Consider the following 24102-nt stretch of genomic DNA (forward strand, 5'->3'; position numbering starts at 1 on the left):
TAGCTCCCCAAATCAAAATAGCTACCACTACTGATATGACAGCAGTTCATGTTGAATGAGAAATGTGGATAACCTAACCAAATAGTGATAAGACACTAATTATATTCTATACCCATAAATGAAACAAGGCATGTCACCGGTATCATTCCTGTGAAATATAATTGCAAAGAGAAACAAAGCTTTTTCAATGTCAGTAACATGAAAAGGGGTAAAAGAAACCCATTCAGATTTTCATCCAAATGGCACTCAGAGGCCCCAAACTTTATCCAGAGAGGAATTAAATATTCCTTCCTTGCACCACAAAATAAACTTCCACTTACTATTTCAAACAGATTTGAAAGCACAGAAGAATGAGGATTATGAACTGAAAGAAGGAAAGGCATAGGGTGTAATGAGAACCTATTTTCCAGATTCATGTTACACTGGTCTGTTTGGGTCCCACTGAAATCTGTAACAAACTCTGACCTACTTCAGTAACAGATTTGAGGAATAAGGGCTCTAACTATTAGATTATCAAAGAGATATAGTGAACAGGATTACATAAATACTCTAAATTCGTGTACAATTTAAGACTATATAAATCTTAAATCTGAAGGCACAATAGATCTGTTCATATTCATATACAACAAGATAATAGACTCATAGGATGGGAAGAGGCCTCAAGAGCTCATCTAGTCGAGTGCCTTGCAATCATGGCAGGACTATATTATCTAGAATATTCCTGACAGGTGTTTGTCTAACCTGCTCTTAAATATCTCCAGTGATGGAGATTCCACAACCTCCCTAGGCAATTTATTCCAGTGCTTACTCACCCTGACAGGTACGAAACTTTTCCTAATGTCCAACTGAAACCTCCCTTGCTGCAATTTAACCCCGTTGCTGCTTGTCCTATCCTCAGAGGTTTAAAAGAACAATTTTTCTCCCTCCTCCTTGTAACAACCTTTTATGTACTTGAAAATTGTTATCATGACCACTCTGTCTTCTCTTTTCTGGATTAAACCAACCCAATCTTCCCTCATACGTCTTGGTTTTCTAGACCTTTAATCATTTTTGTTGCTCTTCTTTGCAATTTTTTTTTCCAATTTGTCCATATCATTCCTAAAACGTGGTGTCCAGAACTGGACACAATACTCCAGTTGAGGCCTAATCAGCGCAGAGTAGAGCAGAAGAATTACTTCTCGTGTCTTACTTACAACACTCCTACTAATACATCCCAGAATAATGTTTGCTTTTTTTGCAACAGTGTCACACTGTTGACTCATATTTAGCTTATGGTCCACTATGACCCCCAGATCCCTTTCCACAGTATTCTTTCCTAGGCAGTCATTTCCCATTTTGTATGTGTGCAACTGATTGTTCCTTCCTAAAAGGAGTACTTTGCATTTTTCTTTATTGAATTTCATCCTATTTATTTCATACCATTTCTCCAGTTTGTTCAGATCATTTTGAATTTTAATCCTATCCTTCAAAGCACTTGCAGCCCCTCCTAGCTTGGTATCACCCACAAACTTTATAAGTGTACTCTCTATAACACTATCTAAATTATTAATGAAGATATTGAACAAAACTGGACCCAGCACTGATCCCTGCAGGACCCCACATATTATGTTATTCCAGCATGACTGTGAACCACTGATAACTACTCTCTGAGAATGGTTTTTCAACCAGCTTTGCACCCACCTTATAGGAGCTCCATCTAGGTTGCATTTCCCTAGTTTGTTTATGAGAAGGTCATGTGAGACAGTATCAAAAGCTTTACTAAAGTCAAGATATATCTCGTCTACCATTTCCCCCTATCCACAAAGCTTGTTACCCTGTCAAAGAAAGCTATCAGGTTGGTGTGACATGATTTGTTCTTGACAAATCCATGTTGCCTGTCACTTATCACCTTATTATCTTCTAGATGTTTGCAAATTGCTTAATTATTTGCTCCATTATCTTTCCGGGTACAGAAGTTAATCTGACTGGTCTGTAATAAGGACTGGTCCCCGAGTTGTCCTTATTTCCCTTTTTATCAATTGGCACTATATTTGCCCTTTTCAGGTCATCTGGAATCTATCCCATCTTCCATGACTTTTCAAAGATGATCACTAATGGCTCAGATATCTCCTCAGTGAGTACCTTGAGTATTCTAGGATGCATTTCATCTGGCCCTGGTGACTTGAAGACATCTAACTTGTCTAAGTAATTTTTAACTTGTTCTTTTCCTATTTTAGCCTCTGATCCTACCTCATTTTCACTGACATTCACTATGTTAGATGTCCAATCACTACAAACCTTCGTGGTGAAAACCGAAACAAAGAAGTGATTAAGTAACTTTGCCATTGCCACATTTTCTGTTATTATTTTGCCCCCCGCCCCCATTAACTAACAGGCCTACCCTGTCCTTGGTCTTCCTCTTGCTTCTAATGTATTTGTAGAATGTTTTATTGTTATCCTTTATGTCTCTAGCTAGTTTGATCTCGTTTTGTGCCTTGGCCTTTCTGATTGTGTCCCTTCAGACTTGTGTTATTTGTTTATATTCATCCTTTGTAATTTGACCTAGTTTCCACTTTTTGTAGGACTCTGTTTTGATTTTTAGATCATTGAAGATCTAGTTAAGCCAGGGTGGTTTCTTGCCATACCTTCTATCTTTCCAATGCAGTAGGATAGTTTGCTCTTGTGCCCTAAATAATGTCTCTTTGAAAAATTGCCAACTGTTTTCAATTGTTTTTCTCCTTAGACTTGCTTGCCATGGGATCTTACCTACCAACTCCCTGAGTTTGCTAAAGTCTGCCTTCTTGAAATCCATTGACTTTATTTTGCTGTTCTCCCTCCTACCATTCCTTAGAATCATGAACTCTACCATTTCATGATCACTTTCACCCAAACTGCCTTCCATTTTCAAATTCTCAACCAGTTCCTCCCTATTTGTCAAAATCAAATCTAGAATAGCCTCTCCCCTAGTAGCTTTCTCCACCTTCTGAAATAAAAAATTGTCTCCAGTACATTCCAAGAACTTGTTGGATAATCTGTGCCTTGCTGTGTTATTTTCCCAACAGATGTCTGAGTCCCTGAAGTCCCCCATCACCACCAAGTCATGTGCTTTGGACAATTTTGTTAGTTGTTTAAAAAAAGCCTCATCCACCTCTTCTTCCTGGTTAAGTGATCTGTAGTAGACCCTACCATGACATCACCCATGTTTTTTACCCTTTTTATCCTTACCCAGAGACTTTCAACAAGTCTGTCTCCTATTTCCATCTCATCCAGCCATGCGTATTATCCCACCAAGTCTCTGTGATGCCAACTATGTCACAGTTGTGTTTATTTACTAGCATTTCAAGTTCTTCCTGCCTATTCCCCATACTTCTTGCATTAGTATACAGTCATCTAAAATATTGATTTGATTCTCCCCCCAGTTCTGTCTTGTCTTTCTTTTATCCCTGCTATAACAGCCCATGCTCCCCCCAAATTCCGACCCTTCTCCTATGTCTCCATGTTTTTGACTTACCTGTGGGCTTTGGTCACCTGCCCCCCTTTGAACCTAGTTTAAAGCCCTCCTCACTGAGTTAGCCAGTCTGTATCCAAATATGCTCTTCTCCTTCCCTGATAGGTGGACCCCATTTCTGCTTAGCAGTCCTTCTTCCTGGAACAGCATCCCATGGTCAAGGAAGCCGAAGCCATCCTGTTGACACCTTTATGTCTACCTCTTTCTTTAATAAACACAATACAAGATGTTTACAGTTTTTATTAGAATGTGAACATTGTGTGAAAACAGCTTTTCCTCCTGTATTTCTCAACCATTGTTGGTTTTGATGTTCCAACAATAAAATGTGTACATGTGTCTTTCAGTTTAAGCTATAATCAGTACAACAGATCCTCCTGGGAGGAAAGTTGAATTAATTTAACCACTATAAGTGTTACAAACCTGCAAATTATGAACTGAAAATGAAACCTGAATTAAATCATACACATGTATCCTATTTCATTAGCTGTGCTTTCCTTCTTCTTCGGGGAGGGAATATTGCAGTTCCTACTGGTTTCAGTTACCCTTACCAGCCCACTAACTTTTAGCCCTTGCTACATAATGCTTCTTAGCTGTGTAAAAACATCTTCTTTAGGTTGCTATAATTATCCTCCTCTGCACAGGATTTGACCAGTAAGGCAAGTTTCTTTTACCAGATAAGCTTAAAGGAGACTAACTGTGCACTTTGCTTCTGGAACAGCTATATTGACCTTATGTTCTTTCTGTGTGACTGATAGAAAAAGGCTTCAGTTGATGATGGTCTTGTTCTCTCAATGTCCAGCTGTGACAGCCATAGTTAGCTACAGGCTAAATCAAAGCCTAGAGAAACATAAGCTGTGTAGCTTCTGAAATCCTCTAATTTTGCAATATCTACCAGTTATACTATAGTTGTTGCAGCATATTCTAGGCACCTACAAATCTCCAGCCTGCTGTCAAATTTCTAAAGGTGTTATATTTTGTTTGTGTGTGTGTGTGTACACACACATAAAAGCAATAGGGTTGCTGCATCAAATGTTGTCTGCTGGGAAGTGATACTTATGACTTGTCCAACCTTTAGGTTTTTGCTCACTAGTCAGAGGCTGAAAGAATCATAAACTGCATTCTGTTTTTTTACTATTCTATTTTTTTCTTCACTAGTCTCAAGAAGTTTGTAGTACGCATAAGAACTTCATTCAGCTCAGATTTCTTTTCACCATCATTCTTCCAGCAGTATTTTCCCCCTTTACCATAATTACCTGGGTGTTGCAATGATACAGTTTGGTGGGAAAAAAAGGCAAATGCACCACAGTTTAAAATCCAGACTAATGAGCATCTTTGCTTGAAATTCGAAGGGTTGAAAGTACTGCCAAATTATTGCTTAGAATGTAATAGAGATCTGGTTAGATGAACTACAAATCAGTCTCAAGAATGGCCAAAGTTTAAAGATGAAAACTTTGTCAAAATGTTCCATAGGAAAAATTAATGGGTGACTTAATGGGATACTGTAAGGAAGAGTTTAAGGGCTGCTAAACAGGATTGGAGCAATTTATAAATCAAATTTCTCTGTGTTGGAAGTCTGCACAGCCAGTGGAATCGAACACCATACAAACTTTTTAAAAATAGGGATTGAGATGTGACATGTACACTTCATATTGAAAGCATAACACACTTCATGCAAAACTTTCAGCTATTTGTTGGAAAATGTGGGGTATGATGCTAAGCTCCTTTTTAAAATGTAGAACTGAAAATGTGATCTCCTTTGTCTCTTATGTCCTATGGAAGTTGCAGTTTTATTGTACCCTGATGTCTACAGTGGCACACATTAATGCCTAATTTCAATATTTCAGTATTTATTAATTATATAATTCCATTGCTTATAAGATCCTTTATAGATTCCTTATTATAAAATTGATAATTAGGTTCTAAGTTGATCTGTTCCAGTCATTTGGTTAACGTTATCTCCAGATACATACATCTTGTGTCATATTTTTAATTCTGGGTATGACTCTAAAGAAGAAATCTGACCTCCTTTGTCATGGAGGGCTCAAATAATCTAAATGCAAACCTATTTGTCTCATTTGTGCAGGATTTTAAGTGTAACTTCTGTGAAAATACTAAAGAAGTAAAGGGCTTCATAGGACAAAATTCATTCCTTCTTCAACTCCGTTGACTGGAAACAACAGAAGCCACAGCAGGGAGGGGGACAAAATAATTGACCATAGTAGCCCTGTAGCTCCTAGAACAGGAAAGAAAGGTGAATAAACCACATACTAGTAGTCCATAATTCCTCTTTAGTTAAGCTGACCTGAGTCCCTAAGAATTCTTCCATCAACCTAGCTACTGCCTCTTGGGAGGGTGGATTACCTATGCTAGTGGTGCCCCAACTTTTCCTGTCATGGTCCCCCCCTTAGTAGTAATGGAATCTCTATGTGCCCCTGCTCCATTGCTGCACAACCAAGGCTTCCTCCGCAGCAGAGCTTGGGCTGAAGGCAGAGCTATGGACAGAATGGAGATGGGGGAGGAACTGAGGCTAGAGGTGGGGTTGGGGCCACAGCAGATTGGGGGTGGAGCAGGGAGCGGGATGGAACTGCAGCTGGTGATGGAGTTGGTCTGGGGGCAGAGAGAGGCTTGGCGGTGCTGCTTCCCCAACCCGCTGGGCGCAGGCATGGGCCCCGCCATGCGCCCCCCAAATGTTCCTCAGGGGGTGCACCCCACACTTTAGGGACCATTGACCTACGCTGATGGGAGCATAGGTAATTTCTACACTGAAGTGCTACAGTGGCACAGCTATGCCACTTTAGCATTTTAATTGTAGACAATTCCTTATACTGTATGCTTTTCTTGGCATGTCTCATTGGAAAGACAGTAATTCCAACAGCATAATGTCCCTGAACACACTGCAGAGTTATTGATTTAGTATCACTGAAGATGGAAATTTGCCATCACCAAATTACCAACACTATGGTACTGCATCCCCATGGAATTTTCCTTGGCAAGGTTCCAGTCCTGCTTTATCTTATGGCCTTATATGCCTTTGTGTCATGTTGGTACTAGTACAAAATAACATATCACAATATATTTTGAAATAATTATTTAATGTAGATCCTTTTAACGTATATCAACATACAAGTTACAATTTCCAATTATATAACATGAAGAAGAGTTAAATGATCATAATAAAGGTAAAATGAGTTTCAAGTAATATCAAGTCTTTGCAATTTCTTATTGTAAGGATGTTTTTTGCTGTTGCATTTGAAAAGTTCAAGGAAGCTTGGAATATTCAGAATGCCTGAGAGTTTTATCCTGGCATTGTATTCAGAAGGATCAGTTTGAACACCTGGTTCTAAATGTATGGATCAGGTCTGAACTTCCTTGTGTAAAAGTTGCTGAGAAATCGCAAATCTGTCATGTATATTGTTAGTTCACACTTTCAATCTAGAGCAGGGGTCGGCCACCTTTCAGAAGTGGTGTGCCGAGTCTTCATTTATTCACACTAATTTAAGGTTTCGAGTGCCAGTAATACATTTTAATATTTTTAGAAGGTCTCTTTCTATAAGTTTATAATATATAACTAAACTATTGTTGTATGTAAAGTAAATAAGGTTTTTAAAATATTTAAGAAGCTTCATTTAAAATTACATTAAAATGCAGAGCCCCATGGACCACTGGCCAGGACCCAGGCAGTGTGAGTGCCAGTGAAAATCAGCTCACGAGCCACCTTTGGCATGCGTGCCATAGGTTGCCTACCCCTGATCTAGAGGGCCAGTTCTAAAACTCAGTGTTCATTTTCATGTTTTAAAAATTGAAAATTCCTGTTTGGTGGTATTAATGAGTGGTGTTAATGATTGTCCTATGAACTGCCTGGGCAAGCTGAACAATCTTAATTTCTCACTAAAAGTAAGCATGCCTGAATGAGTAGCAGCATTTTAATTCCTGTGGTGTTCCCTAGTGGGATCTGCTTATCTCTAATTTAGCCAGCCCCCAAAAGACTGAAGCTGACTAAAGTTCTATTTGGATTAAAGCTGTAAAAACAGAGATTAAGAGGATTGAAACACTTTTTTAGCTTGGTTCCATGTTAATTTGACAACTTGGCTGGTAAAGAGAGTCAGAGGATACAAGTCTACAGAGGAATACAAAACAGAGTTTAGTAAATCTTAAAGTAAACAATCAGAAGCTTACTATGACTTTGCAACATCAAATAGAATAGGCTCACTCTGGTTTTGTAGTTTGCATTATACAGTAGACTGCAAATCTATAGGGCTAATTCCATATCTGTAATAAGCCCTGAGAGCTGCAGAGGGACGGAGAATGATCTATTGGACTGCGTATGGAACTGGGAGTTGAGTTGTGATATGGTCAATACACCATCATACCCGGAGAACAGGGAGCAAACCCTTCAGTATCACTCAATATAAGACTCAAGTGACAAGCAAGGAAAGTACATGTTCTTTGGAGATTCTGTTTGAAACAGTGACATGGGAATCTGCTGCCTTCTCTGATTCATCTGTGACAGATATTGCAATGACATGCAATATCTGTGGGAACCATATCGTAGTAAGTTTATGTATCACTGTGGGCCAAGGTTTGTATGTTACACCAGCATGAAGGGTTATCATGGCTCATCCAGGACCCACAAACTGTGTGCATGTGGGGATCTTTGCGGGGTGGGGGGATGGATTGATTCAGGTGAATTACTCAGGTTGTAATAACCTCCAGAGAGGTACCATCAACTGGGGATGGTTCAAGCTGAGTTTTCCAGTGACCAGCAGCAAAACAACGGGCTTTTGATATCAAAAGGCTGTGTTTAATCTTACTAAGGGCCTTCCTTCTTATCCAGCAAATGGACAGGATCTTTTGTTCAAGAAGGGCCCCAACCCTGGTGGAAGGATTGGAAAGACTTTGGCCTACTAGGGCCACATAGTACTGATGGGTGACCTCTGGTAAGCCTTCAGCATGCATATAGGAACTATTCTTGATTTTTATTATGTTCTCTCTGTAAAGCTTTTACCGTAACATTAAATGTACTTGCCCATGGAGGGTGTTGGTAATTGGTATATATTGCTATAGCCCCTGAAGATAGAGTTAATCATAGGTGCTGGACCCCAGTCTGACCTGCTGGGAAATCACAGTGAGGTACAGAGGGACTGCAAACCTAAACCCCTGGTCTAAAAGAATAGAGATGCATGTCTCAGCCACAAAAGAAGTGACAGCTGGGAGGCATAAAATCTTAAGTGAGTGCCCTCAAAAATACTGTGTGTGTGTGTGTGTGTGTGTGTGTGTCAAATGTCTAATTAACCCTGAAAATGTGACATCATCCTTCACATCTTCCAAGATCTGTGTATCCTCTGCATACAGATTTCCCAAGTACAAGGGGGTTCAGCTGCTTCAGTGCAAACTTTCTCCACATCTAGAACCTGTAGAGGCTTCTCTGCAAGTTCAGGCTCTATGTTTGGGGAGAGGGTGAAGACCAGGCTGCTAGGTGAAGGAATGGATGATGTGGAAGAGGGACTAGATGGATACCTATTGTTGCCATCTTTGGTTCCAAAGGTTCCCTTGCTGTCCCAGACTGTATTATCTTTTCTGTAGAGCTTCCTCATTGTGCCTCCTGGTCAGGTGGTCAGTTCCTGCGCTCAGGCCATGCTTCCAAGGAGTGGTGGGGTTAGGGGCTGCTGGGAAACATACAATGTCCTGGCCTGCCATGGAGCCCCTGTAAACATCGGATTTTTGGGGAGAGTGAGCTGGTATGAGGAATTGTGGATCACAAACTTGGGTCACCCGGACCCCAGATAGTCCTCAGACTGCAGCCACCACCAGGCAGCTTGCTGATTCCAGCAGGAAGTGTGGGATGGTGGACCCTCCCTCACCAGAGACACTGCTCACAAAGCTCCTGATTGGAGGAGATGTCTGGCCTCTCTGATGGGATAAGTCTTGCTATTTAAACCAGAAGGAAGCACAGAAAGTTGTCTGAGCAACTAGGTAACTCCCTGGTAGGCTACCTGCTACATTGGACCCTACCTTCTCACCTGACACCTGAGCCCTTTGCTGCCCTGCCTTGTTCCAGATGTATTGGAAAGAAAAATAGCAATATTTACTGCAGATATATTTTTAGAACACCTGATTATCTAGGGAAGCCCCAAAACAGTAAGTTTTGAACCTTTCAAGGAATAGTTCACAATCAGTTTAGGCTTAAAATTTACCTTCATATTCTAGTATTTTTTAAATTTGTCATTGCTCTCAGATTAAATGTAAAAAAATTGTTTGTGTGACTCTACAATATTTTACACTGTTGCAGAGCCAATCAATCAACATAGTAAGCAGACATAAACTGTGTTTTAGAGATGTGCTGCCATCATTTTATGGTACCGATAGCACAGAAGAGATCAAGTCATGTTGACCTCTCGCTTTCAAAAACTGATAAAAATGAATCAGTGTCTGCCTAGACAACAGTGGTATGAGGGTGCAAGTTATTCTTATATATTCTAAGAGGATGTTTAAAAGAATGTTGAATAGAAAATAAAGAAACTAAAAACAGTGAATGAAAATTGTTTTGGAAAGAACGTCATACTGTGTCTTTTAGGAAATCATTCCTTTAAATATACTACTCTCGGATTTTTCATCTTTCCATGATGTACCATATCAAGTTACAATTAATCACATTGGCACAGTTACAGTCAAACCTATGACACAGACTGTCACCGTTTATCCTAAATAGATCAGTCAGCTACTAAGTGTAAAGTACGTGTTCCAAGGTTGTTGTTTTTAATAGTAGGAAAGGAAAGAGGGCTTCAGAGATAAAAGTATTTTAAATTTCTCTTTGTATTCATAGCAAACTCTAATACTCACAGTTTCCCCCTGAGATGTAGAATATTCATTAACCTTTATGGGTAGCACATCATTCCCATAGATACTTTTTGTCCTATGTAGATGCCTGAATTTGGCATTTCACCATGTGATTATTCACCATGAAATGTCATGCTCATTAGTAGAGGTACAGCCCAGAGTCAGAATTTGTAAATGCAGGCAGAGAACCTGTAAATTTGGATTAAATGTCCATGACCAAATGTCTCTGATGAAAGAGAGCTTCAATACAATTGTATAACAAATTTGTCATGACCAAGGCCCTAGTCAGATGTTGGACAAAATGCCTGCAACAAAAGATCTTTGGCAAGATTACATGGATCCATCCACCGTTGTAAATACAAGTCTAATAATACAGGTCAGAGATGGCTAATTTTAATGTAGGGATTTCTAAACCATGTGTGCTTAATAATGACACAGGAGCAAATTTAAGGATAAGAGTCCAGGGAGCAAATTTACTGTGGCTTCCCTATTAGTAGGACCCACAGTGAGTTTTCACTGAGACATCTGCAAGGAAAATAATATGGCCTCTTCACTGGCTGTGGTCTCATTCTCTCGCTCTCTCCATTTTTTCCCCCTCAACTTCATTCAGTACACTGTAGCCAAAGTTATCTTCCTTAACCACTATTCTGGTCATTTCAATTCACCTATTCAAGCCCTTCTGCCCCACTGGATTGCTGTTAAACTCTCACCTTTGCTTCAAGGCTCTGTGTAGTGTCACAATTCCCCGTATTTCATCTGTTGGCCTATACTATACTCCCTAAGAACTATTTACTTATTTTTTATTTAGGTAAATGTTCCCATCTATTAATCTGCCTCCATTATATTCTCACATCATCCTTTCTCCATCACACCAAATACCCTCTCTCTGCTCCTTCCTAAAATTCACTTTTTTCTTTCAAGTTGCAGATTGGGAAGGGAGCGTTGCAAGGCAAAAGAGAGGCAGCCTTCCCTACAAGGAACTCTCTACTAATTTTTCTTGGCTTCCTGGAGTGCCAGGATACCTAGAAGCAGTGGAGGACTATAGGGACTCTTGGATGTGAGGCTTTGAGTATGAGAGACACGGTGAATAAAATGAGCTGAAGCTGCTGGCTGGCTGGGAAGAAGCCCAAGCAGTAATGTAAAAGATCAAATTGCTATAGAACTTAGAGCAACCATTAACTCATGTACATTAATTATATTTCCATTACCAAGGGAAAACATAATATACCATTCTTAACAAATTTTGTTCTTTCCAGTTTGTTTATGTGAACTTCCACTCTCCCTATAAAATTGATAAATGATGATCTGGGAAGAGATTTGCTCGGTAGCACTTCTTGGGCAAATTTTCCTGCTGGATCTTTCGAGCACACTACCATATATCTTAACTAATGAATCTGATAGAAATTCTGACAGTCCAATCAAGAAAGTGCTCCTGATTAGAAAGAATATGAAATTTAATTGTATAAATATTAATACAAATATGAAGCTCAATCTATAAAGATTTTGCCTTTGAAAGAAAATAAGACAAGTTAAACATCTTGCACTTATTTAAGAAATGAAATGATATATTATCATATATTATCATCCAATAATCCATACAAATTCTGGGGATATGGAAATTTGATTCTTTTCCATTATGGCTCACCGGAGTGCAGCCTTTCAGACACCAGCTAGCCAATTCTATCTGTAGATGCCCTCTTCTCAGTTTAATGATGGGTATGCTCACGTTTCATTGAGAGGTAAATGACAGAAATAATTGCCTCTCCAGAGCATATGCCAATCAGCACTTCCAGCTGTGTGGCATCTATCCCAGAAGAGAACCTTTAGAGATTTTGTGGGAATAACACATTCAGGCTGTGGCTAATCTAGCTGGCCTAGTTTTTGGATTTTATTTCTAATCTGTTATCTTTTTGTATTTCACTTTAAATGGTTGAAGGCATCTGACTGTACCTTCTTTCATTCACACCTTGGTGCATTTTCTCATTCCTCCCTCTACATCTGTAGCAATGTTCCTCTTCCTGTGTGCTAAGCAATCTCACACTCCTCTTTCAAATCTCTCCACAAAGCTCACTTTCTCTGGCTAGCTTTTCACTGTTAATCTTCACTCCTGAGGTGTTCTACTCATGCTCTCAGGACTGGCTGTACTATGCGGGAGCTGGCTGCACCAGCAGAGATAGGGTTGAAAACAAAATGGAACTATCAAGATTTAATAAACATAGAAATATATCACATTTTAATTGTTTTAAAACCAGCTTCCTATGCCCAACCCGTTAATACATATGCATCATTCTCTGTTTCTTGCTGCTGCACAACTGTAATACTGAGCTCAGGAACTGTTCTTTTTCTGCATCCCCTATGGTGCAGGACACCCAAAAGGAATGGGTAGGAACTGGGTTACTAACCAATGGCCAGCAGAGATGTGTGAGCATGCAGAGGGATGCTACGTCTTCTGCAGGATAGTGGCAATAGACATGCACAGAAGTGGGAGAGGCAAATGAAATTTTGGGAAACAGAATTCCATCCCAAACTCACGGTGGAGTGGGTGGCTTTACACAACTCTCAATGCAGGATGATCCCTTAGTGGCACCTTTGTAGCCAGAATAAAGTGGGTAAGCACTGATATAAGGAGGCTTGAGGCCTGACACTGGTAGCCACATCATTCTATCCTTTTTTTCTCCATATAATTTCCATTCCATACCTCTTTGTTGTATAGAAAGTGTGTTGTTTCAGTAACTGTGCTTTTAAGCACTTAGTTCACAGAGGAATCTTCGTAATTATCCTCCTCCACCATTGTAGAGATGGTGTACGCCAGTTCAGCAGCAGCATGCCCATTCATTAGCTGCTCAGGATGGGAATGTATGACCAGAGTGCTTTGCTATGCTCTACCACCATTCCACCAGGGTATCTCAAGGATTTCAGATACAATAACTCCTCACTTAAAGTCATCCTGGTTAACGTTGTTTCGTTCTTACGTTGCTGATCAATTAGAGAACATGCTTGTTTAAAGTTGGGCAATGCTCCCTTATAACGTTGTTTGGCAGCTTCCTGCTTTGTCCACTGCTTGCAGGAAGAGCAGCCGGTTGCTGCTAGCTGGTGGGGGCTTGGAACCAGGGTGGACCAGCAGCCCCCCCATCAGCTCCCCAATCCCCTAAGTTCCCTGTGCGGCAGCCACCCAGCAGGCTATCAATTGCCGGCATTCAGCTGTCCCTCCCCCCCCACTGCCATGTGCTGCTCCTGCCCTCTGCCTTGGAGCTGCTTCCCAGAGCCTCCTGCTTGCTTCACAATCATCATTGCTGTGTACAGTATTAAATTGTTTGTTTAAAATGTACTGTGTGTATATATATAATACAGTTTTTTGTCTGGTGAAAAAAATGTCCCTGGAAGCTAACCCCCCTATTTACATTAATTCTTATGGGGAAGTTGGATTCCCTTAACATCATTTCGCTTAAAGTCGCATTTTTCAGGAACATAACTACAACGTTAAGCAAGGAGTTACTGTATAGCATTTGGACAGGTAGGTGCAGTTGTGGTCTGCTCTCTAGTTTCTTTGAGAGAGATTTTACAAATGTGGGCTATCTTTTTTAGCTATAGTGAATGGGAAAAAAGTAATTTCCATGGCAACCTCATTTACAGCATGATAAATAGGCAGCAGTACATTGAAAATCTGGACGTGCTGGTTAAAGTGTAATCATAAAATGGACAGAAGGTTCACAGTTTTTCACCAGAATAGACAGTTTTTCACCAGAATTAATTTTAATGGTTTTGCTTAATATTTGAGTTGCACAAGAAAATCACCTTCAGGTCTTTTCAAAATTCAGTACAACTTTCTGAACAGAAGTGTATGTAAGAAGCAAGTGGAATGACTGGAATTCCTTAAGGGCTGGCGATTCTCCTTAATGGGAGTGTTATACCACACTTCAGTGTATATTTTTTGCATAGAGTACTTTATGTGTGCACTAGTTGTATGCTCTGTCAATATATACTAATTGCAACCTGTACCTGATCTGTACATAGACAAACAAGCATGATGCACTGTATGACTCTTTGATATTTTGCGCCCATATACCAATTCTCCATCATATATGCATTGAAGGTTATTCTCCTGTGGGTTACATATGTGCAAACATAGTGGGGCAAATTTTGCTCTTAAACTAGTGTACACAGTGGAATAACTCCAGATTTTGAGTGTAACTGATAGCAAAAATTAGCCCATTGTCTTCTGGGATTTGCACCAGTGTAATTAACAGCACAACTATGGCATGCTGAGAATTGGCTGCATGGAACTGATGGATGAATTTGATTCAGTTCTGAAAATACTGAAGGTACTATCGGAAAGCTGAAAAATCACATAGAGATACAAATAGACTTTGTTTCCATTTAAAATCTTTGCTTTTTCAGTGTGCAAACACTTCTTTCTGTACCTTGCTCAAACATTTTCCTTGCGCATTATAATGGCAGGACTCAGTGTGTCTGAGTATAGCCCTGTAAAGACTTGAAGACATATTAATACGTATACTTTCTTTAGATATATATCTCCCGTTGCAAGGGCTCTTTAGATAGTATTTCTAATCTGTTCCTTATCCTTTTCTTTTTCTCTTTAAAGCCTACCTTTGTTGTCGTTTTGTTGTTTGCTGTTGTTTCTGTTAAGGCACAAGCCTGTGAACTGAGAATATCATACCCTTGGTGAAAAGTCAAATAACTAGCTATAGCTTGTAGTAAGCTTTAACAAAATACTGATTTCTTTTTCAGGATATTATCCTTTTTTGTATGAATGGTGCACCTTTAAAGACACATAAACAGCCGAGGAAATGGGGAGTCATGAATTTTTCCCACAGTACTAAAGATAAGATCTATAACTTATTAGAGAAGGAGCTAGATGTTAACTGTTAAGGCATTATGTTCTTGTCTGGTACAGCAAATGTATTATTTTCCTTCTCTTATCTTCACTTCTCTCGCACGTTTTATTTATGTCAGTTTTAGATATGCTACCTTTTTGTGTCAAGGTTAATGACATAAGTAGTTCAGTCTCATGACAGTTGACCTTCCTTTTTGTGTGGGCACTTTGGATTTCCCAGTGTAATATTTTAATTGAAATGGCATTGATGGTTGAGCTCTGGGCTCAATCTATTTAGGTTAACAAAGAGATGGTTAAGAAGTGACTCGATTACAGTCTACAAATACCTACATTGGGAACAAATATTTAATAATGGGCTCTTCAATCTAACAGAGAAAGGAATAGTATGATCCAGTGGCTGGAAGTTGAAGCTAGAGAAATTTAGAGTAATTAACCAGCGCTTTACTCAGGATCATGGTAGATGCCCCATCAAAGACAACTTTTAAATCAAGATAGGGTATTTTTCTAAAAGATCTTTGCTAGGAATTATTTTTGGGGAAGGTCTATGGGGCAGTGCTATACAGGAGGTCAGGATAGAGATGATCACAATGGTCCTTTTGGCCTTAGAATCTATGGACTAGGTCAGCACTGATGAGCTTATAAATTCTGTTACTTTTGTAAATGTTTGTAGGACATGCTCATTCTCTGCCTCTTGCTGCATGTAACTTGTTTGATAATCAGTTACCAGAAATATTCAGCCCAAATCCTATAATTTTAAACAGCAGGTTCCAGCTGAGACAATGCAAAAAAGAGCATGTGTATAATTCATATCAAAGGCCCTTTCCATCTTCTCTTACTATTGGCATTACTCCCAATTTTAAGATTGTGCTCCCTGAGTAGACTTTGGCTGATTGAAAGATACGCTCTACCAGAGATGTGACACACATGCTCAGGATGACCAAACATTATGCTGTAACTTGTGAATCCCGAGACCTCTTTGCTGAATCAGTACATTGTATTTGGGTTTTCTTAAATTTTTGATACCTGAAGATACCTTAGCTTCTCTTCTGATGATGCATGCAAATCATGACATCTTTTTGACCCATGATGTGTTGTAAGTGTACTGTGCTCCTGAAGTTTGATTTCTCCATTTTTTTTCTACTTAAACTGAACCCAAACCCAAAATCTGGATCCAAACTCCTTTGAATTTGGGGTAAGTTTACATTCACAGCTCAGGTTTTCTGCTAGTCCCTACTTCAGTAAGGGCCATGTTTTGTCTAACAAACACCTTTCATTTTGTATTTTCATTATAATATCTATTAAACCAAGAGCTTTACAAATAGAAAAGGAATTGATGAAAACCTGTAAACAAAATTGAAATTATTCTGGCATGAAATCCAAACAGAAAGCAGTCATAATTATAGTAACTATAAACATCTCCAGACATACTAAACCTGCTAAATATGTGTGTTGAGGAACATTATTCCTGTACTGATACTTTTTAAAATTTGCTGATTTTAATTTTGCAGTGATGCCGTTTTAAATTACAGTTAGAATTTTTTTCTAGTATCCTAGCCCTCAAAATTCTCAAAGACTATTGATAAGAGGGGAAGACTGGTGGATGAATCCGGAAAAATATGTGTATGTAGCAGATGAAAAATTGTATCTAGGCACAGAACTATTACTGTGCTTGAGTATATTTATATTTTATGAACACTTGGCTTTTCTTTATCTGTGAATTTTATGTAAAATTGCTCATCTGTTAAAATATCTGATATTCCTGCAGTTACTTAATAATTGCTTTATTAGCAGGTTTTGTAGTCAAATTTTAAAAAGGTTAGGTTTGGCTTTGTCTATATGAAATTGGGTTGGATATCTCCTGATAAACTCAGGAGGCTTCCATTACTCACAGATTCCAGTAAACCCGGAAGAAAAAGTGAAATAACCTTTCTCAAGGTTTTGCTGTACTTCCAGTTCCAGTTGATCTCTGGAAGTGCAGAGTTGTTTGATGATGAAAATCACAGGGAAAAAGTTAACCTGATTTTTCAAATGTCAGAATGTGTTTACATTTGTTTTAAGTTTTGCAGAAACATCTGAGTGGAGTTTTGATTTTCTCTGAACCATTTCATCCTTCTGTAGTTTTCAACTTATTTTGCCTCCTTTGTTAAATATGTTTTAAGTGCACATGAAGACATCAAGCTGAATAAGAGGTGCATGACTTAAATTCTTGCACAGATACAATTTTTCCAGTTGTTGAAAATGTTCATAAAATCTGTTCAGTTCTTCAACTTGGTAGTCCCAGATATCTGAAGGTTTCTCTTTTATCATTATATTGATGTTTAGTTGAACTTTACATCTTTTCAATGATGTGTTGAATTTGAAATGAACCTTGATACAGCACTGAAGCATAAGCCTTGACCATTTCAACTGCAGACTTGTTGGAGTAAATAATTATTTGAAAGTTTATCCATGCAATATGAGTTCACTATGCAAGTCTATATAATACCAATAAGAATCTTTTTATACATGTAACGTTGCTTGGGATTAAATTAATCCATCATTTAGTACAGTATGCTAACCGTGTGTTTTATAGCACTTTGATTGTAATGAGCATGTTACTCTTGTCTCTTTATTCCTCCATTGGTGTTTTTCTTTTTTGATGCTGTACTTAGTGTTGGCTTCTGTCTGGGAGGTTGGAGTCAGAAGTTCTGCAGAACATTTAACTGTGGAAAACTTAACTGTGTCTGTCTTTCACCTGTTTTACCCAGGAAAAAGTGTTCAAAAAGCAAACTCTCCCTGCACTGCAAGGTTTGAAGGGCATTATTAAATAAGCAATTAGCCTTGAGGATCCTCCTAGTTTAGCAAAGCTTTTGAAGAACTGAAGCCAAATTCCCTAGAAGTAAAAACACTTCTTACTCATTGATATCAGACTCTTTGATTGCACCCCATAGTTTTAGTATAAAAAAGTGTTTAATGATTTTTATAAAGAGATATTAGGGTGTCTTTATTTTAGAGTCAGCTTGATTTTTAGAAGCAATGAGCATCCACAACTCCTAATGAAGTCAGCAGGAACTGCGAGGATTTTGTAGCTCTGGAAATCAGACTCTAATCCTTTAGTGAAAATATTTTACATAGCAAACATATTTAAAACAGATACATGCAACTGTATAATTTGTCAGATTCTGATAAAGAGGAAGTTACCCAAAAGTCTGCACACAGCAGACTGAGTTAAGTGGTATAATAATGGACCATATTAATCCCTCATAAAAGATTCAGAGACACTACCACAGGGATAAATCTGGCTCAATATGTTTTGTGGAACATATAGAAATACACAGAGTAGCAGAAAATGTATTCTCTGCATGAGAAGTTACAATATATTTAGAAATAGATAGCTTAGGAGGAAATTTCTCTGGGATTCTTCCATTCAAACAAATCACTTTGACGTACCTGCATTTCTGTACCTGTGTTTAACAGATTCTATGCAATTCTTCTTCTTTATTCTTTTTTTAAAGTCTGCACGTTCACTCTGAAAATGGCTATGTAAAAAGGCACTTTCTTAATCAACAGTTCTGCCCTCTTTGTGTGTTCAGAGTCATAACTGCTGACTGTCAGGACAAAAATTAGCTTTTACTGCTTTTCACTCCTATTAGCCCTATAGAGCCAATGCAGCTAGAGAAAGGAAGCAGTTCCTTCCTGTGAACTAATAGTACCATTTACTAAGTTCCTCTAGGAAAACACGTTGAAGGAGTTGCACTGTTGTCTCTGAGGGCAAAATTTGAAGACACTAGGATTTCACAGCTGTAACTGTGGACCCAATTTGGCCCGCAAAGCTTTTATTACTGGTTGTGATGTGCTTTTCTTTCAGATCTCAGGGTGAGCATGCAGGCAATTATTTCTCTGTTGAGCACATTTGGCAAAGAATTCAGTGACAAGAAATAAGCATGGAACCCATGAAGACACTTTAGATTTTTTTACTGAATAGAATCACACTTGCAGCACTGACAGTGTGCTTAGCACTGTACAAATATTAATACAGCATATATATGTGTGTGTGTGTGTATATACACACACTATATACATGTCTTTCAAATTGCAAGATGTTTGTTTTATATAGTAATTTTTATATATATATATATATATATATATATATATAAATAAATATATATATATATATATACACACACACACACACAAACATCTTGCAATTTGAAAGATGTATATAGGAGATAGGAAATCCAGAGAACCATATATTTTTAATTGTTATGAAATCATGGTTTGATGGCATCACAGAAAAAGGGAGAAAAGGAGAGGGGATGCTGGCTTGGCAAACTGGAATTGGTCATTTATTCCATGCATAGAAGGCCGCATGTGAAAAGGTACAGAGATGAGTGGTAGAAAGAAATACTAGCACAGCATAGTCAAAAATGAACGCATAGTATTTAAAAATCTACTTAAGTCAGATTTGCACAAAACAGATTCAGAAAAATAATAATAGTAAAGCATTCACTTTATCATCTTTTAAATCCTTCCTTAAAACCCCACTTTTGGGTGATGTCTGCCAGTTCTTTGTGTTTGTCATTGGTTAGGCAGGTAGTGAGCCGAGACCTTTGCCTTTCTGCCTAACTATTTTTTTATTAGATTTTATATGCATTGTCCTAACCCATTTCCAGTTTGTTTTATCAACCTGTTGTGTCCTGTCTGATATGTAAACTCTCTGGAGTAGGGACTGATTGTCTGTGCTACTTGTCTGCACAGTGCCACAATACAGCCCTGAATTTTAATTAGGATTCTTTAGGAGCTACTGTAAAACAAATAATAAATAAGTATCAATAGACTGTATGCCTTATTATTGCCTGAAGTATTTCTATAGTCCCTATCTGCACAGCAGTTAAAAAGTTAAAAACATTACTTTACTCCTGCTGTCAGTTTAAAAAGCAATGGAGCAAAAAATGTAGATAAGGCTTTTGCTTCCTGTCCTAAATGTCAGCTTTTTATTTTATTCTGTGTATTTACGGAACTAAAAAGCCGGCACATAAGTTTTGAGTTAGTTAGAACTTAGCAGAAAGATGCTACGGTCAATTTTTTACATGGCTCAATTCTGAGACTGTTACCTAGAGACACATTTCAGAAATCATCCTCAGTCTTGTTTTAGGACCATGCAAAAAACTCTCCAAGTTCCTGGCATAAATCAATCTGATAGGAATGTTATCACAAAAAAACAGATTATGAGGGAGCACATGCTGATATTCCTGCAAGCACTAAAGCCTTCCCACCAAGCACAAACCCCTTAGTCTTGGTTGCAAGATAAAAAATGATATTAATACTTTACGTAGACCGGTCGAGTTTTGCAATATTGATATATGTGAATTTGCCCCAGGTGGGAATTTGCCAGTTTCACAGAGAAATGTTTCCTTTTTCATAGTGGAATGAGGTTTTGTGAAAAATTTGATGTAAAAAATGAAAAATGTTTTGCTGGTTTTGCACTTGTACCAAGGGGCTTTTTCTCTGCTTTTACTGGCAGTTCATATTTTACACAGCTCCAATCCAATGTGAGACTGCATTGCCTTTCTTCTTAAAGGGACAGGAGCTTAATATTCTTGACACTTCCTCTGGCAGCGCACTAGCATACATTTTAGACTTGAAGTAATAGTATCCTCTGAAAGAAGAGAGGCAGCTCCCAACACATCAGCTGTATCTCTTGGGTATGTGGGTTGGGGAGAGTTCAGGAAAGAACAGGAATAGCTGTGGAAAGATGAGCACAATCAGACAGATTTTTCAGCTCCATAGTAACCACGTATAATCATTCTGACAAGTGGCTCAAAAGAGTTTAGGAAATGTAACTATCATCTGGGTAATTAGATAAAATGAATACAGAAGGAAAAAAAGTGAGGGCTCATTTTAATCAGAACTGACAATGGGATCCTCTCATGAAAATATCTGTGGCTTCTTATCAACCATTCCGACCTAAAGTGGCAGGCAGATCCAGACCGACATGGCCTGAGAGGAAATGTGGACTTGCCTACAGGGGGCACCAGTTTCTTAGGCCTCTCCTCCCACCCTAGGCAGGAGACTCCTGCTGTGCTCTTTTACTCCAAAAGTCTCCCAGTGTTCTTATCTTTTCCATCTTCCTATTTTTTTAAGGAAATTTCTCGCTCTTAGCAATAAATGAGAAAAACTACAGGACAGTGGCTTGCACTGTTGCTCTGTTTGCACAGCAGTAGTACTGGCTCTGGTGGTAGCTTGACTTTTACTCACCATGTCTGTAACAGTAATTTTTTTGTTTTCTGAATAGTACGTTTTTTCAGATCATATTATTGGCATGGAATACACCTACCATGTCATATAAAGTATGATAAGCTACTAGGACATTGCAAAGGAGGATAAAGATAATATTTCTAACATGGGTCCCCATTCTACCTTTGGGGCAGGGAAATACTGTGTTGGAACTCATCAGGGACAATGTAAGATTGCACCATGGTCCTTGTACACCAGCATAGCTGTCATAACACCCTCTAAGGAATACTTCCAAGAGCAGGAATTCCCTTTGCCTGGCACACACCCAACCCTGATGATAGTGGCATAAGGGGCATTCCATAGGGTGGACTTGTGCCCTGGTTATTCTTCACCACTGCAATGATTGTGTGATCCCTGCAGCCACTGAATCGGAGGAGGTGCAAACTGCTTCCCAGGGGTCCCTAGGCTGGCAGCTGTGCCAGTGCAGGAATGAATTGGGACCATTGATTTTCCTACTCAACTGATGGGGTTGTCTCCCTCTGTTTTGTTGCCCAGCCTCACTGGATACTGCTGGACCCTGGAGGGCTATTCTACTGGGATTATCTGGCTCAAGGTTTTCGGAATAAAATTCATGAGAGGATTCCTGCAGACAAATGTAATTCCTTCATTGAGAACGGTTTTTTTATTATTATTATTTCCATGAGACAAATTTCCCATTTGACTGGAACAAATTACGTAGCTCTTATTTTATAATACAGATGGAGGAAACTCCAGGGCCATCATCCAGGGTGGAATTCAATTCCCATCTTTTCTATTATGCAAATGTTAAACAGAGATATTACCCTCTTTGTGACTGGCTGCACATACTGAATCTAGCTGCAGTACAGTACAAGTGAAACGGCTAATAAATTTTCTGTAGGATTTCTGGGAGGAGAAATTAGAATCTTTTTAGAAAATACAACATGCTTAAAATGGCACATCATTACCCAAAAGTGCAGTCATAACTAATACTAATATATATTATACATGGGGAAATCTCACTCTTTCCCCTCATTCTCACTTTTTATTTTTAACACTTTAAGACAAAATTGTACAATTTACTACATATAAGATGTGGATTTCTGACACATTATTTTCCGCAACCAAAGTCTGGAAATACATTAGTGGGCCACGACAGTACTTACTGGAATCTCTTACAAAACCTGTACAATATTGTATTATACATTCTTTAAGTATATGTATGTGGGGGAAATGATGCTGATTTTAATCCAGGATTCTTGAAGCAGCCCACTCATCAGCAGTGGTGCTGATAACACAGCGTGCATAACTTAGTTAAATAAAGCCTCCTAGGTGCTAGCTGAAGAAAAAAATAGGCATATGGTTGTAAATACATGGCTATGATTTTGTGAGAATGGATCTTTTAAAATCGAATTAAATTTTAAAAAACAAAACAAAACCAACAACAACTCTCCAATCCATAATACAAATCTTTGATGTTTCCCAAATATCAGCAATTTCCAGAGAATGGTATCAGGCCCATAGAGTGGATTCATAAATATTCCATCTGAACACTTCAATATCTAAACATTTGCACTCTTGATTGTGTTTCCTTACTCTTGTCTCACTATATCCAGTTGCATTAATCTAGCTAGTTTAACCATCTACTCACCCAACTTGCCTATTTTAATTTTATCAATCAGAAAAAAGTAAGTTTGTAATGGGACTAACCCTTCAGTGAAGTGCTCTCTTGTACATTTGTACTTGGTTTCCAGAAAGATTACGAAAACACCTTAAGTATATTTTATTTTTTCATCCAAAATATGGCATATCATCAGAATTTGCAGGTATAGAATTTCCTTCCCTGATTGTGGAAAACTTGTTTTTATTTGCATTTTTTGTTGATAAATGAACATTTTCCAATCCCTTCTCTGGTTTCCAATGATGTCTGCTTGAGTTTAATCAACACAGATACAGTCAGTGGCATGGGGCTTATACTGATTCTGTGTTGAACTTGAATCATTACTACTAGTGTTAAATCCAAGATATTAAACTACTCACTGTTTATATAGCTAGGGTTTTTAGTATTTTTTTTTTTCTTAGTGAAGGATAGAGACCTCTTTTATGAAATAAAGACTAGTGGAATTGAGTGATTATGGGAGACTTTAACTTCCCAGCTATAGATTGGAGGACAAATACTACTAATAATAGTAGGACCCAAATTTTCCTGGATGTGATAGCTGACAGATTTCTTCACAAAATAGTCACCGAACCTACAAGAGGTGATGCTATTTTAGATTTGGTACTGGAGACTGGTGAGCACTTCATAGAAAAACTGTTTGTAGGGATCAAGCTTGGTTCAAGTGATCATGAGCTAATTAAGTTGAAACTAAATGTTTAAATGGAAGTTTAAACTAAACAGAAGGATAAACAAAAATAGATCTGCAATTAGGGCCCTTGATTTCAAAAGGGAAAACTTAAAAAAATTAAGGGAAGTAGTTAGGGAAGCGGATTGCAATGAAGGACTCAAGGATCTAAATGTGGAGGAGGGTTGGAATTATTTTGTCAAAGTTGCAGAAACTATCTGAAGCCAGAATCCCAAGCAAGGGGAAAAAATCATAGGGAAAGGTTGCAGACCAAGCTGGATGAACAGGTTATTAGGAGAACACCTACAAGAAATGGAAGATGAGCTGGATCAGTAAGGAAAGCT

Source organism: Terrapene carolina, unplaced genomic scaffold (genome assembly GCF_002925995.2).
Source record: "Terrapene carolina triunguis isolate 2854851 unplaced genomic scaffold, T_m_triunguis-2.0 Scaffold66, whole genome shotgun sequence".
Taxonomy (NCBI): Eukaryota; Metazoa; Chordata; order Testudines; family Emydidae; genus Terrapene; species Terrapene triunguis.